The sequence below is a fragment of the Mustela nigripes genome, chromosome 2, assembly GCF_022355385.1.
Source record: "Mustela nigripes isolate SB6536 chromosome 2, MUSNIG.SB6536, whole genome shotgun sequence".
Lineage (NCBI taxonomy): Eukaryota > Metazoa > Chordata > Mammalia > Carnivora > Mustelidae > Mustela > Mustela nigripes.
The window spans coordinates 78,941,448-78,958,600 of NC_081558.1; the positions used below are offsets into that span (position 1 = coordinate 78,941,448).

At 37.4% G+C, this 17,153-nt stretch overlaps 1 protein-coding gene across 10 annotated transcripts in view; it reads left to right on the forward strand.

The window, feature by feature from the left end:
• The window catches only part of THRB (thyroid hormone receptor beta), a 398,126-nt gene that overhangs the window by 27,229 nt on the left and 353,744 nt on the right, over nucleotides 1–17,153 (forward strand). For 3 of the 10 annotated variants that reach the window (XM_059390841.1, XM_059390846.1, XM_059390843.1), the window contains exon 1: nucleotides 9,759–9,920. The exons of the other annotated variants lie outside the window; for them this stretch is intronic. The gene's annotated coding sequence lies outside the window, so the exon portion shown is untranslated. Of the gene's footprint in view, nucleotides 1–9,758; nucleotides 9,921–17,153 lie in introns of those variants that run through there. 10 annotated transcript variants of the gene reach the window in all.

Below are 17,153 nucleotides of genomic sequence, written 5' to 3' on the forward strand. Positions count from 1 at the left end.
TGATTTTTTCCTTCTATTCTTGTTAATTATCAAAGGAATAACATCCTTATTGTTTAAAAAAAAATCCACAACACGGGAAATTTTGAAAATAAAGGGCCCTCATTCCAGTGTTATTCCTACGGCACCACTCATCGTTTGTAGGCTAGCTTGAAAAACCAGAAGAGCTTTTCTGCCACGTGTGGCCATACTTCTGGAATTCTAGAATGTCAAACTGGAAAGGAACATAGAGATCATTTATTCAAGCCTTCTCAATTCCAGAGAGTAATATTTAACACAAAATGGGGAAGTAACTTGTGTGAGGTTATCGTTTCAGTATACCCATGTCTTGGCCTTGAACCCAAGTGCAGGTCATCTCAGACCTTTTCTGGGATATCACACAGCTGATGAGTTTTTAATCTTTAGCCATTCACTTTTAATATTTTTTATTATTATTTTATTTACAAAAGCAAAAAATGTTCAGTGTAGAAACTCATCCATCATCTTGCCACCCACCATCAAAATGTTGGTGTATTTCCTTCCGGGCATTTTTCTGTGTCACTGTTGTACAAAAATGGGATGAGACTTCACACAATTTTGTGCACTGCCTGTTTTTCCTTAATGTATGATGAACATTATTCCATGTCACTAAACATTATTCCTTATACTCTAGATGTACCATATTTTAAGTTCCATTAACATCTGTTTAAGAAAAGCTCCAATTTTTCAACAACAACAAAAAAAAGATGTTGTTTTGAACATAGCTGAATACAAAATCCTTGAATATTTTGCATGCTGTATGAGAACTCTTGAGTCCAGAAATCACAGTCGTTCTATAATTTAGAAAATTCTTGGAAAACTTTTTAGTGAATCTTTAAAACTCAGTTATATCATGTCACTAGATTAGAAATGCTATAGTTAAAGTAAATAAAATCATATAACTTTAGAGAACAAATGTGTTTATCTCTGACTTGGTTAAAGATGACTTAATCATTAAGCTAATTTGCCACACCACTGTTTTATTAGCCATCTGCAAGAAGTGTTAGAGTAATCTGCCTTATTACTTGGTAGATAAAGCTTCTGCCATCCCATCATCTTTCATAATGCAAGTAAATAAATAATAATAGTAAAAATAGAAGCAGCTACTATTTATTGAGAGGATACAGCATGCCAACATTGTGCCAAGCTCTTTGCAGACACTATACTTGATCTTCACAACAGTTCAAGAAGGTAGGCTCTAGTGTTATCCCCACACTAGAGAAAAAAGAATTGTAGCTCAGAGAGGTTGAGTAACCTGCCTGAGGTGGCACAGTTAGTGAGTGGCATAATTCAGACTTGAAATCAGAACTGCCTCACTCCAAAACTCAAAACTGGGCTAACCTCTCCAAAGTGATTCTGATGGATTTTTTTTCTCGTTCATTTAAATTCTTTTATGCATGGTAGTTCTTAACCTTTTGGGAATTGTGGAACCATTGGAAATCTATACTCCTTGCCTAGAAAATGGTGTATTTGAAAATAAATGCATAACTTTCCATCAAATTTCAGACATCACAATCTGTAGAGAGAGAACTTGAACAATATCCTTTGGGTCTTCACAATTGTTCAGTCATCTGAAATCATTTGCAACAAAACAAACAACCCTGTAAGAAGAACTCGTGAAATATTTATCAACTAAAATTCTGACCTTTTTACGGAAATAGAGTATTAGTAAATGGAAGCAGAGAGGGCAGAAGCACTTGCTACACATTTTACCTGTTCGTCATTTGTTTCTGGGACCAGCCAGCTCTGGAGGGGATCCCTAAAAATGTGAATACTAACACTGAATCCTAACCACAGAATAAGTCCACAAACATGCTCTCACAGCCCAGTGACTAACTCTCTAGATACTCAACACTTATTTAATGAAATACAAACTGAAAGTTTCATGTCCTTCCTGTTTAGAAGAGGTTAGGTTAAAGGAACAAAAGAAAAACATATAAATATTAGTCTGTACAACATGTTGGGAATATAAAAAGAAATCTGATGCAAAAAAATTGTGAACATATAAAACCCACACAGTGGGCTGACCATTTTCTATGCCCCCATTGTTAATGGATATAATTGAGAATAAATTGTTTTTTAGTGCATTTTTTTTCTGATCATCTCTAAACTCTATGATGCTTCCAAAGATGTTAGCTTTATAATTTATGTCAGTCAATTTATTTAACTTAGGTGGTATAGAACAAGAAAAAATTTCTGCTTAAATTTAGAAAGATAAATTACAGGTAGATAAGGCTGTTCTTTTCACCTTTCTATTTTGCTATTAGAATGACAGAGTTCACCAGATAATATACTCTAAAATCCCATTAGGAAAATGTGCTAAAAGGAATCTCCTTAAAGACAAACAAAAACATTCTTTTTAAGGGAAGTCAGAGCAAGTAATGGGGCAGTGGGTAAGACATTAAGCACGGGTGATTTATGTGGTTGGAAATGATTTCTTAGAATGGAATGGCTAAAATTTTTTTATTTAACTTAAAATTTTTATTTTGTGAATTATTTTTTAATTAACATATAATGTATTATTTGGGTGATGGATATTAAGGAGGGCGTGTGTTGTGTGTTGTGATGAACACCAGGTGTTACATGAAACTAATGAATCATGGAGCACTACATCAAAAACAAATGAATGGCTAAAATTTAATGCTTCTGCTGTTTACCAAACTGTATTTTGAAAGTAAAAATATGGTATCGTGCCCCCCAAAAACAAATAAATACATTCTCAATTAATATTTACATGACAAACACTTCATAAAAACTGGATACCTTGATTCTTTTTCTTTTAGGATATTTATAATGTGCAACATATTTGAGAACTAAAGGCCAGCCCATGTGGAGTGGACATCTGAAGCTCTGTCTAATGTCTTCTTTCTTATTATGTCACTCTTACTGGTTTGGAATTTGGGCTTTCTTTTTGGACAGTAGGAATCTAATTCTCCCAGGGTTTAGTGTTAGGTATTCACAGAGGAACATCCATTCTTATAGGCTACTGATACGGCATTTACTGCACTGTGGGGGAAGGGGAGGGTGCCTTGACTCAGTCGATTTTACCATTTATAAACAGTCTGATGGAGGAAATTGGAAGTAATAGGCTAAATTATTAGCAGTCAGTGAATGAACTAGTATCCTACTGAGTGGTCTGAAAGAGTTGAAAGTGCTTAACTCACTGAGAGGCAATGATATTGCAATTGGGGAGGAGAAAGCTACTTTTTTCTTCATATCCAAAGGCAATTGAATATAAATGACAGAGCATAATTTTAGTCTTCTGTAGAAGTAATGGGATCTTGAGCTCTGTGAAGCATGCCTGAAGAGAGCTTGAAAGTAGAGCAGTCAACCAAATTAAGCTGCTTCGTCTTTTAGGAACAAAAGATGATTCTGAAATTAATTTGTCTGGCAAATATTATCAGCCCACCATGGCTACTGTCCTTTAGCCCAAAAGTTTTTTTTTTTTTTTTTCTTTTACCTTGTTACCTTTTTTTCAGAACCTTGAGTCCTAGGCCAGCCCCAGAGCAGCTTATTAGCAATGCAGAGTCTCAGGCTCTACCTCAGAGCTGCAGGGCTAGAATCTGCACTGAACAAGATGTCCAGGTGACTCGTCACTGTCTGAGAAGCTCTGGTGGAAATCAATGGAGCAATGACTGGGTAATTGCACCATTATGACCCTGATGGGCTCCCATTGAGCTCCCAAAAGTGCCTAATCTTTCTCTAAAGGCAGATATCCTCACTGGGAAATCTGACCTGCTAGTGTAGAAAAGTATAGGTTTGTAAAGTGTCTTGGGTTCCTTCCTAATGAGATTTCCTTCCCTTGCTACATTTCTTTCAAATATCTCATAGTCCCATAAAGTCTAAGCAGTAACACAATTAGGTGAGATTTGTGAATCTATGACACTTAAAAACCCCATGCTCCACACTTTACCCCAGTTTTATTCTCTTTCCCCCAAAATTATTTCTAGAATGACAAATCAGGAATTAAGTGATTTCACAATTCTCCACCTTTGCCCCCTTGCTCTCTCTGGAGGCTAGGCAGTGCTCTATCTAGGCCAAATGAGTAAAGACTCTGAAGGAGAATTATTAATAAGCTGGAGAGCATACAAGCTGGTCACTGAATGAGAGGAAGATGGTTTATACACATTAGTCACTATTAAGTACAAAACTCGAATTCACAGTTTCATAAAATGGAGAGGAACCTGGTTTCCTTTTGACACAGTTTCTATCCAGTGACAACCAACGCAGAGTAAAGGAATGCATTCCTATAAGCTGTATGAAGACTTTCAACTTATTTTTAAATTCCTTTCTCTGAGAATCTAAAGACTGTATGCTTTCTTTCTTACTGACTGACGCGAGAAGATAATAGTTTGCAGAGAAATTCAGTGAAGCGGTTGATAGAATGCTTTAAAAATGTGTTTCCGAGAGTAAAGCAATAATAGTAATGTCAAAACAGCATCATCACATTCTCCATCCCACTTACACCAGCACTGGGTCTGGCACATCCATTTCTCCTCATCAGCCAGAAGAAATGGAGTAGTAGAAATCAATCCTTTATTTTACCAAATCTTATAATACAGTTCTCTCCTCTCTGCCTGTTAATAAAATATCCCCCTTGGAAGGAAGCCAGAATTTTCCTAGGCAGTTTAGACTTTCTGACATAGAGGAAAATTGGGAAAGGGAGGTAGCAAAGGAATACAGAAGTGAAAAATTAACTTTCAGGGTCAAAATTCCTATCTCAACAGATTAGTCTGATTATTTTTTAAAGCATAATGTTTTGAATTGAGTCATAAGTAATGATTTAACTGAAGTTGTGTTGTCTCCTCAACCCTCAGCAACACTAAGAAACCAAATCACGTTTTGAATTCATATTTCTCACTGATGCTAACAGAATACATGGGATCATCAAAGCCCCCAGATAGGGTGAGATCTCTCAGGCTATCAGAGGCAAGTGTTTGATAAAGAAGAGAAGGTAGGAAAAGAAAGGTTTTGCTGGGAAGATTGAAGGCAGGATTCAAAATCAAACTGAATATCCATTTGCAATGCCTTCCAAACCTACTTAGGAACTGAGTGATGGAGGTGACCACTGCAAGTGTTCAATGCCGAAGAAAGAGACTCGAATCTAAACTTCCCAGTCTCTGCTGTCTTTAAGAACAATGGCAAGTCTTTATTCCCACAGTGCCTAGCACATAGACAAGCACTTGGTTAACGTTAATTGAAGAAATGGATCAAAAGGAAGCAATCACTGTGTGGACTTCATCCTTGCTCTTTTCATACATTGAATGGGATTCCTTTTCCACACATGAGACTTAGTTGTGTAGAACTTTGGGTGCAATTGCTGGTGCAATTTTGGAAAATGCTATGCACTACTCTACCTTTCATATAGTGCTACTGAAAAGTAAAAATCAAGCTTCAGTCTGGAAAGCTCTGATTCTCCTTGTCATTACTTCTATAATCCTGGGAAAGATGTTTATTCTTTTGGGCTCCTAGTTTCCTTACTCTAAAATCATCATCTTTTACATCTTGTCACACTCCAAAAACCTATAAATCTGGCCCAAAGATTTTAAGTCTACCTCTAAACAGTGTTGGAGATAAAAGACTAGGGATTGTAAGTGAAGGAGATCATAAGTTCTTTTTGGAAAAATCTCATCTAAAACTCATCTTCTTTGCTTGAAAGCAAATGAATGTAGATACTCTTTGGAGAAGCAGTACACACCAATGTAAAAGCCAAACATAGGTCTAGTTTTACAGTGTTGTAAAAAGCATATTCCATTATTTTTCATAACAACCTTATTGAGATATAATTCATATACTATCCAACTCACTCATTTAAAGTATGTGTACCATGTGTACCATTCAGTGTTTGTTTGTTTTTTTTTTTAAATATGGTCACACTGTTGTGCAGTGATCACCACTAACTTTAGGTCATTTGTACCACCCCCAAAGGAAACTTGGTTCTCACCACTCCTCATCTCAACCCACCAACCCTAAGCAACTACAACTTTACTTTGTCTATGAATTTGCCTGTTCAGGAAATTTTGTATAAATTTTGTATAAATGGAGTCATATAATAATCGTCTTTTCTGACTAGATATTGTTCACTTAACATTTTCAAGGTTTAGCTATGATGTAGCATGTATCGGTGTTTCTTTTTATTGCTGAGTAATAGTCCACTACATGGATATATCATATTTCATTTTCCATTCATGAGCTGAGTAACTTTGGGGTTGTTGCACCTTTTGGCTATTATGCATAACGCTGCATTGAACAGTTATGGGCAAGTTTTTGTGTAGACGTGTGGTTTCCTCTCTCTTAGGTGTATGCATACCTAGGAGTAAAATTGCTGGGTCATATGGTAAGTTTATTTTTAACCTTTTGAAGAACTGCCAGACTGTTTTCCAATGTGCTGCAGCATTTTACATTCCTGTCAACAGGATGTAAGTGTTTCAATTTTTCCACATCCTCAACAGCAATTAATATTTTCCACTTTTGGGATTATTACTATCTTAGTAGGTATAAAGTGGTATTTTCCTGGGATTTGGAGTTCCATTTCTCTTATGGCCAAGGATGTCAAGCATTTTTGCACGTTTGTTTATTGATTATTTTTGTATCTTTTTTGGAGAAATGTCCTCTCAGATCCTTTGCCTGTTTTAAATTGTGTTGTCTTATATTACTGAATTGTTTATATAGTCTAGATACAAGTGCCTTATCAGGTAAATGATTTGCAATTTTTCTCCCATATAACCCAACGGAATATTGGGATATTCTGTTCTGTTCTTGAATGTATTCATTTACTTTTTTAGGAGTTTTGGTATCCTAAAGAATAGGTACCTTGATCTCAATCCAAATAATTATCTATTATACAGAGACACGTAGAATCTATATTTCTAAAACATCATGACATAATGGGACCATATAAAATCATGTACAGTGTAAAATTAGCCAGTTCCTGCTGAGAGATTTTGCACCAGTGAGAAAATCAATCTCTAAGTTATGAAGAGAAATAAGTTATCAAAGATATGTGACTGAAATTTCCCATAGCTTATCATTGATAGATGGCTATGGAACACCAGTATATGCCATGATTAAATAAGATCAGTTGAGAGTTTTATTCTCATTCTATTGGGATTGATAGTCATGATGATAACACAAGAATTTAAAAAAAGAAAGCTAGATATACTGTAAGATCTTTGAAAAATCATTCCTTAGAGATTTTTGGTTCTTATCTTCTATGTATTTTTCAAAGATTGAATAATTTTTCTTTACATGTTGGAAACAAAGGAGTGTAATACACATACATGTAAATGTACATGTATACATGTTTTCTTTCTTTTTAAGGATCTCTTTTACTAAAGTCGATGATATTAATTATTTATGTGCCCTCTTCAGTTAATTCATTGACGTCTTTATAAGAGCTATCCCAGGGTTAACTCATTCATTCAGCAAATAACTTTGCTGTCAACTTCAGGCCCTGGGTTAGGTTCTGGGACTAAGATGGTGGATAAAACTGACCTTGATTATGCCTCATATGGAGCTTACAGACAAAAATCAAGTAAAAATACAAATAAATGTAAAGTTACAAATTTTTTCTATGAAGATAAGGAAGAGATGCGAAGAGAGAATAATAGGAAAATCTATTTTAGACTAACAAGTCAGGGGAGTACCCTGACACATATGGAGGATTGGATATAGCTAGTCAGGGAAGGAGGAGAGCATTGCAAACAGAAGCAACAGCATGTGCAAAGGCCATGAGGCAGGAAAGAGTTTGCAAGGAAGGGGACGAAGAAGGTCAGTAGGGTAGATAGGTAGTAAGTGAGATAGAAGATGATAGGGAACACAATCTCAGAAGAGGGCAGAAGCTAGTTCACATAAGAGGCTGTAGACCACATTAAGAAGTTTGTATTTTACTCAGAAAGTAGTCGAATCATTTTGAGGATTTTAGCAGAGGAAATGACATGTTCTGATGTAAACTTTAAAAGATCTTGTTGGCTGCTTCATAAAGATTGATGTGTGGAACTGAAGTAGAAATAGAACCAAGATGACCACTTAGGAGGTTTTTTGGCCCTGTTGGAACAGGCTGTGATGGTAACTTGGACAAAGATGGGGCAGTGGAAAACCAATAAGGTTGAATGCATTTCAGATTATTTTGAAGATATGGTGTCATGGTTAAGAGTGTGTGTTCTAAAGCCAGAGCGATTAGGTTAGAATATGAATTCCCCGCTCTCACAAACTATATGACAATGAGCAAATTGGCAATTAGCTTTTCTATTTCCTTAGTAGTAAAATAGAAATAATAACAGGAATCATCTCAGAGAGTTGTTATGAAAATCAAGTGAGTTAATAATGCTCTATATGCCTCATAAGTGTATTTGTCAAATAGTGAATGCCTTAATGTGTGGTGGGAACATTTCTCCTATTCAAAAACAGTCAGCACTTGGAAGTGAACCAGACTTGTCCTGGACTGGCCATTGGATATCAAAACATTCAGTGACTCTGACTTTCCTTGGAGAGGTGGCAAATATGACAATACATATGGAGAGTGTCATCAAATAGACCATCTTTTGAATTTTACTCCCCCATTTACAAGTTGGCCATGGAAAGTTAGAAGTGTTGGCAGGCAGTTGGTGCAGTTGATTTGAGCTGAAGAATCATGGACAACTCTCAGGTTTCTGCCTTGATCACCAAATAACCTGTGGGGCCATTTCTTGAGTGAAGGAAAGTGGAAGGAAGCATGTTTCTCAAAACCTTAGCTTCCTTGGGTGGAAGTTTATGTCTTCCTCATAGGTGATGACCAGAAAAAATGCAGATAAATGCCTGGCATAGCACTTGGAATGTGGTAGATGTTTTTCTTGTCTGCTTTGGTCTCTTCTCCCCTTCTTACATCAACTGTGAGCATCTCGACCACGCTGCCTAGACCTTCCATTTGTGGGTTCAGACATAAGATGGAAACAGTGAGGTCGGTGGCAGGGCAGGGCCAGCACTAAGGTGAGGTGAGCAAGACCTCACTCATTTGGACACCAAAAAATGAAGTAACCAAGATAAATATTTTAATACCATATCTCTTTTTTAAAAAACATTTTATTTATTTATTTGACAGAGATCACAAGTAGGCAGAGAGGCAGGCAGAGAGAGAGGGGGAGGCAGGCTCCCTGCTGAGCAGAGAGCCTGATGCGGGTCTCCATCCCAGGACCCTGAGATCATGATCTGAGCCGAAGGCAGAGACTTAATCCACTAAGCCACCCAGGCGCCCCAATACCATATCTTGAAAATCAAAAACAATGTAAAAAATCCATGACGAATGAAATATTGTATGTTTAATAAAGATAGAACAAGTATTACTGTTGTCTCCTCTTGTCTTTAGCTCTAGCCCTCACTATGGCACCACGACAAACAAAGGAAAAAAGCTTCCTCTCCTGGGCCTCCAAGAGTCTTTCTTACTTCTTCTAAAGTTGGTAGCCAAGAGCCAGTCAGCAAATGTGTATACTCCGATGGTCTCTAGAGGCTAAAGAATGTGTTCCAACAGCCTATAATCCTGGGTACATTGAGGATTGGGGGCTGAGGCTTTTACTAGCCCAACCCCCAACCTCCTGCTATCAGTTGCACTGTGGGAGTTGGAGCAAGGTTCCCGGTTTCGCCCCACCTCGGTAAACGCAGACCCTTGTGACCCTGGAATTGTTGAGCAAACACAAAGTGGAATAAACCAATGCTCTATTAAAGGCTGGGGTTTAAAGGTCAGCTTTGTGCTTATCGGCTGCAGGGCCTAGTTCACTACCTAGACGACTCTCAAGGTTGTTTCGCGCTTGCACTATGGACTGAGAAGATGAGCATTTTTCCTTTCAGCGTGGGTAGCTATTTGCTTTGCAAGGAGCTGTTATTGTCAGCATGAAAACATCAGGTCAGGAGCAGACTGAAGAGGAATGGAGGTAGGTCCTGGGGCAAGGAATGGTTCCTTCTGATTTTGACATAAGAAGCTGAAGGTCCATGTGCTCCATGTGGTGGCTTGTGGCTCTCAGCTCTTTCCCATGAAAAACCAACCGAACATTTCCCACTGAAATGATCTGGTGATTCAGACATTGTCAGCAGGTAGATAATGAGTAATTAAAGGACAGATTTGTCAAAGCTCCTATCTGTCATGAAGAAACCGGTCAGGGAATTTTGAGCGGGCAGGTCACTTTTCCTCTAACGGAAGCTGGGTATGGGGAGCCAAATTTTAAAAAGTTCTATAAGTATTTTTATCTGAATTTAAAGAAAAAAATCTTCCTAAGTTTGAAAACGTTTTACTGCAAATGTGGCATCCCATCATAATGAACATTTATGAATGATTTGGGGTGAAGCTATGAGTAAAGAGAGTCACATGAATTATTCCGAGGCTGCTGCTGAACGCCACCTCCATGTCAATGGCACTTTAAGATTGCAACATTTGGTTTGGTGACCTTCATACCAGTTGCCTGCATGCACCTTAATCTCGCTCTCAAAAAAGCTGAGCCTGCTGTAGACTGGTCAGTTGTTTTTGTTTTGTTTCATTTTGTTTTTTTAACCCAGTTTTTCATTTAACTACTACTTTAGTATGCCCGGTTTAATTTGTACAAAAGGATAAAGTTCATAATTATATAACACAGAAACCCATCTTCGAGTTTTTAGGAAAAATAAGTGCAAGCCTGTCATGAATTGAGACTGAAAATCCTCCAAGGTACATCACGTGGTACACTTTAAAGAGTAAGAGTGACGCATGCTTCAGAAAAATTGGATCTTACAAAAAATGTGATAAAGTAACTTCTTGTAAGAAGGTAATTTTCAGGCTGAAACTTATAACTAAAAGTTTAGAGGCAGAATAAATGTTGGGACAAATCAACTTTTTTGAGGGCTGCAATCTGTGAATACGGGGTCTGATGTAGATCTTGCTGTCTAGTTGCCTGTCCCTCTGCAGGAATCGCTTTTTGACTATCCCTTTATTTCTCAAGAATGAATGCAAAGACTTTCGAACTATGAGTAAATTATGCGTGGTGCCTGGGGTGCAGTTGGGCAGGATACCCATGGAACTTATTTCTTAAAGAACTAAACAACATTTTTCATGGTCTAAGTAAGAATAGAAAGTAACTAAGTTGTGATACTTTGAGGAGGTCCAGTGTCCTTCCTTACCCCCTCCCCTCCTTCCTTCTTTTCTTCCGAGGTAACTACGTGGCTCGCTAATTCTCCTCCCGCTTTCCTTCTTCTCTCCCTGCCCTCTCCTCCCTTCCTTTCTTTGCTCGGTCATTCTTATTATGTCCATTTGAGGGCTTAGAGCGTCTTATTTTTACCTCTTTAATTATTAGTTTTAAATCAAAGCAATTAGTCCAACTAAGAACCAAAAAGCCAAGTTAGTGTCTTTTCTAAACTTCCTCCTATTTGTCCAAACTTAATCCTCTCTTTTCCCTGTATTATAGTTATCACCAAAACTAGTGTTTATGTAAAAATTCTCAGTGGTATGTGCCTCCTCCTTTGACTTAAGATGTATGTGAGATATCCTCACATATATGTTATATAATTATACACAATTGACTGACCAATATCTTGTATTTCTTAAAATGGCTAGCTCATTTTGAAAAATCTATACTTAATATCTCTAAAACAAATGTGAATAGTCACAGAATTTGTGGACAGCAACATTCAGAAAACCATTAACCTGACTCTGTTTTCAGGAGAGAATGTAAAAAATTCCACTGCAAATTATAGCTGTTAGACTAAATGTTCGTCTATTAATAAGCAGGGAGAAAAATTGAGTTACTTTCCCCGCTGGGCTAAAATATAGAACTGCTATCATTTCTCGGGTGGTGTTCTCCAACGTGGGTTACTGGGTACTGTCAGAAAGCTCATTTCTGGGGCACCTGGGTGGCTCAGTGGGTTAAGCCGCTGCCTTCAGCTCAGGTCATGATCTCAGGGTCCTGGGATCGAGTCCCGCATCAGGCTCTCTGCTCGGCAGGGAGCCTGCTTCCTCCTCTCTCTCTCTCATTGCCTGCCTCTCTGCCTACTTGTGATCTCTCTCTGTCAAATAAATAAATAAAATCTTTAAAAAAAAAAAAAAAGAAAGCTCATTTCTATCGATCACCCATTGCGCGTTCCTGGGGGATGGATGGTGTGGCAGTGATAGGATATACTGAATATTCATGTGAGAGTGGCCTGCCCCGATCTCAGAAATGAGTCATGCATGTATGAACCTATGAAAACAGTTGGGATCAGGTTTAAAGCAAAGAAAACTCATTATATTGGTATCAGTGTTCACCATGTTTCTACTAAAACATGTCTGTGGGTAGCTTGTATTCAGGAATCTGAACTCATCATTTCTAAAGTACGTTTGGTCTCCTCTTGTCCTTTTTTTGCTTATTGACTGGCTTTGAAGCCACTGCTTGTTGCTTCTCTAGCCAGCCATGTGCCTTCCTATGACTCCTGTCCAATCAACTACAGAACTGCCTTGACCTTCAAACTCAGGCCATGCCTGCTTTGTCTTCCTTCTGCCTTACCTTTGTCCTTGACCTCATTTGGGCTGATTTGTTTGCCATTCTCTAAATTCGTAGCTCCTTGGCCTGTCTTTGTGTGGGCTCCTCTGTCATTTATTTTTAACTGGTGGCACATGGTCCTCCACTGTCATCTGCTAGCTTGCATTCTCCTTCCTTCTGAAAGCCAGCTGCAGAACTTTTCTTCTCTGAAAGGACCCAGAGATATTAGATTTTGTACTGAAGACTTGCTAGCTCTTGACCATTGTAATATATATTTAATCAAACAATGTGAAATTGTTGCAATCTTTCAAGGACCAAGATTTTTCTTTTTTATAGGTTTTGTAATCTTATGACAGCTGCTTAACAGGGTGTGTCTTGGTTCAGGAAATGAACTTCCAGGTTGTGGCCCTGGCACAACGGAGTGTAACCAAGTCTATTTTACTCAGGACCTGTACAGTAAGGCTGCTTCTGCATCTGACAAAACAGACCAGGGAAAGACCTGCTTATCTGTGTATTTTAGCTTTCCTAATTGATAGCATTTGTCTCCAGAAAATTATTTATATAGTTATCCCAGGTGGTCATTAATACTACCCACAGTGTAAATTTCATTTTGTTTTACCTCTTTTGGCAGTGTTGTCTTTCTCAGAATTAAGCAATACCATTTGTTTTAATGGAGCCTTTTTTGCTGTCTCAACCATTTTTAAGTGTACAGTTCAATGGTATTAAGTGCATTTATATTATGCAACCATAACTGCCATCCTTCTCCAGAACTTTTCATCTCACAAAATTGGAATACTGTACCCATAAAACAGTAACTCCCCATCTCCCCTCTTGCCAGCCCCTGGCAGCCAACATCCTACTCTGTGCCGCTATGAATTAAACTACTCTAAGTACCTCACATAAATAGGGGTATCTGGGCGGCTCAGTGGATTAAGTCTCTGCCTTCGGCTCAGATCATGATCTCAGGGTCCTGGGATCGAGACCCGCATCAGGCTCTCTGCTCAGCAGGGAGCCTGCTTCCCCCTCTCTCTCTGCCTGCCTCTCTGCCTACTTGTGATCTCTCTCTCAAATAAATAAATAAATAAAATCTTTAAAATAAAATAAAATAAAATAAACTACTCTAAGTACCTTGCATAAATAGAATCACACAGTATTTCTCTTTTTGTGACTGACTTATTTAAGGTAGCATCATCTCTTAAAGTTTCATTCATTTTGTACCATGTGTCAGAATTTCCTTCCTATTTAAGGCTAAATTGTGTTCAACCAATGGACAGTTTTTAAAGAACTTTGCAACAGCATTTTGACCCATGACTAGTGTTTATATGCATTTATGCTGGTTATTTCATATATGCAGGTATTTTTAAAATAGTTGTTAGGTTATACCCTTGTCTTTTTGGTGGTCCCTGAAATTAGATTGTAATAGTATTAATCAGATTTTCCTTAAATTCTCCAGGTCACCAAAACATTCATAATTACATATAGGAAAAGATATATCTTTTATATTTTTTACATCAAAAGAGAAAAGACTTTCCAAAAATAAATAAAATTGCTATTTCCATCACCAAAATACAGATTTAATTAATCACTTGTCAGCATTAGACACATTTCAGACATTTACAAATATTAAAAATAATTTTTAAATATACAATAAAATTTTCATTATTAAAGTGATCATATTACAAAACATTTGGAGAACAGGCATTAGAAAAAATAATTTATGATTCCATCTCCCAAATAGAATTTTAGTGTCTTTTTCTCCAAGTCTTTTTAGCCTACACATATTTTTATTACAGGATTTTAATTGTGGTATGTTAGACATGCCCTTAATACTTTAAACCAGAGAGAGCTGCAAAAAGAATATGAACACTCATTTGACTAAACTCAAAAGCATGTTGGGCAGCACTATGGGAAGAGCACAATTCATGTGTTGGGTTTGTTGGTTTTTTTTTTTTTAAGCATGTCATTACAGCAAGCTTGTTTTTATTTTTGTTTTTTAAGATATTATTTATTTATTTGACAGAATGAGAGAGAGGAAGAGCACAAGTAGGGAGAATGGCCGGCAGAGGGAGAAGCAGACCCCCCTCTGAGCAAGGGGCCCAATCCGGGACTTGATCCCAGGACCCCAGGATCATGACGTGAGCCAAAGGCAAACGCTTAATAACTGACTTGAGTCGTCCAGGCGCCCACAGTTAATTCATATTTTGACACCAAGGTTCTGCTGGTCTCTGTGATTAGGGATGACTGGGTGAGCAGTGGGCGTACTCTGGTAACCTCATCAGAGCTGGTAGGAGCCGTGTTGAAATTGGTCATATTTATGGAAAAGAGATCTGTTGCTGGGAAGAAGGATGGAAACAGGGAAAAGCAGAGTTGAAAGATGGAGACCCTGTGGGCGCCCTGGCAAACCTGGCTCTGCATTTCGTCCTCAGAATTTGAGGATGTCTCACTATCCTTCCACTAAAGCCCCTTTTTGATTAGCTTTGAAAACTGGGGCTCCGAGTCTCATCAGTGAAAGAGACCTGAATAATCTGCCTTGCTTTGACTTATTTATGCCCTGTTTGGGTTGTCTGAATGATATACTAGCTTGATACTCTTCAAGCTGATACTACTACTCTTCCGTGAAATTTCACCCAGCAAGCCAACAGGTATAGTTTCCCCTATGGCTCTATGACTGGCATTTAGTAGGTGCTTAATAAATGCTTACTGAATAAAATAGTCTTAATGACAAAAATTCTCTTCCCTTGAAACCTGTAGTAGTCTTGTTGGGCATCAAGAAGCAATTATTTGTCTCTTTGTATTTCAAAATCCTGTGATACCATTCGGGTGACCACTGAAATATGAATCCTTTTTTCCCCACCTCTTCCCATTTGCAGAACACTGACTACTGACAGGTTCTCATGGCTTTCACTGGTGATTTATCATCTAATCGCTGTCCATCACTTCCCCTTCAGGACTCAGTCTTTAGAGTGCTGGTGTATAGTGCTTTAAATTTATATTAAGGGGGACTACCATCATTCTTCCTAAGGAAAGGGTCCTCATGTTACTGACTATACACAGGATAAGTCAAAGTCAAGTGGAAGAAGTAAAGCTATCCCTGTGTCATAATGGTTATTTAACTAAGATTTTTTTAACTGACAGCTGGTAATTGAACTTAAAATTAATGTATTAACAGGACAAGATAAAACAAAAAGCATTCCCTCTGAGGTCAAGCTTCCCCCCGTCACTGCAAAGAAAGGTGTAGGATGAGAAAGCTCTGTCTAGGTTTACTAAAGTTCACTTAGACCAGCTGAGTTGCTGAGATCACTTCAAGTTCAGGATTGAATGCATTTTTTTTTCTTTATTTAATGGTTAAATCTAGTTAATTGTTGCAGAGTGGTAGATTGTATAGGATATTTAATAATAAGTCAATAAGTTTTTCTCATAGTAATGTATTATAATTTATAACATTTATTAAATGCTTCAGATTTCCTCTTGATTGAAAAAAAAGCAGTTGTTTGAAATTCCATTGATTTGAGTTGAAAAGTAATTGGAAAGGGGATGCTATGCTTGCTAATTTTCTACTTAAAATACATGTTGCTAAAAGTTTCATCTACCTTTGTTTTAAAATTGATTTCTTATAAAAAGGAGAGGCAATATTTGCATAATTGTGTTTCCTATGATCATGAGAGACTGAAAGTTGCAAAAAATACTTTTCAAAGAGAACAATGTATCAGGCATTTGCAGGAATGCTAGAATGCCTTCAGTATATGTTGAACTGTTATTTATTCCCTTTATGAAAATGGGGGTGTAATTAATATTATATAATATTATTATTTATTATTTGTATACTTTTAATTACTTGTAAATTATTATAATTTACTTATAATACTTATTCTTTATTTATAATTATTGCTATGCACAGATGGCCCAAAAGATTCACTGTACCACCACGCTATTTTATAAGTCCAGGAAATATCACCATCATGACCTCAGACTTTGATTAAGATCAGAGGAGAGGGAAATGGTGGAGGAAGGAAGAGACAATGAAGGAGGAGACTACAATCTATGAATTCTGGGTTACCCTAAGTATGACTGTGCCTTCTTGGCTCTAAAAGATCATGCTGTTCAGGAAATTCTGGGTTATAATTAAGGGACCCTTCAGTAAAACAGTCTGGAACCATCAGTTTAATCTCTTGATATTTATCTGTTTGCCGTATTAGATAACAAAAATCCCTTTCTTCCCCAAAAAACCTTTCTTCCCCAAATACACTTTTTCTTATGAATATATGCATGTCTCACCAATTAGAGTATTAGCTCCCTAAGGGAAGATACTACAGAAGATGGGTTTGTAAAGAATAGTTCTACCTTCTAACACTTAACTTCCTGTTGGGTGAGAAAAAAAAAAGAAAAGGGAAAAAACCACCTACCGAGATAACTAAAAACTGAAAAAGTATGTTCCAAGTGTCCATAGGGATTGGTAGAGTTTATCCATTTGTGTAAACATGTTTAATCTACAAGAAGTAGTGGGTATCTCCAGCTCTTTTTTTTTTTATATAATTTTTTATTTTTTATAAACATATATTTTTATCCCCAGGGGTACAGGTGATGCAACATGGGGGCTTAAGTGGGTAGGAGAAGAATCAGTGAAACAAGATGGGATTGGGAGGGAGACAAACCATAAGTGACTCTTAATCTCACAAAACAAAC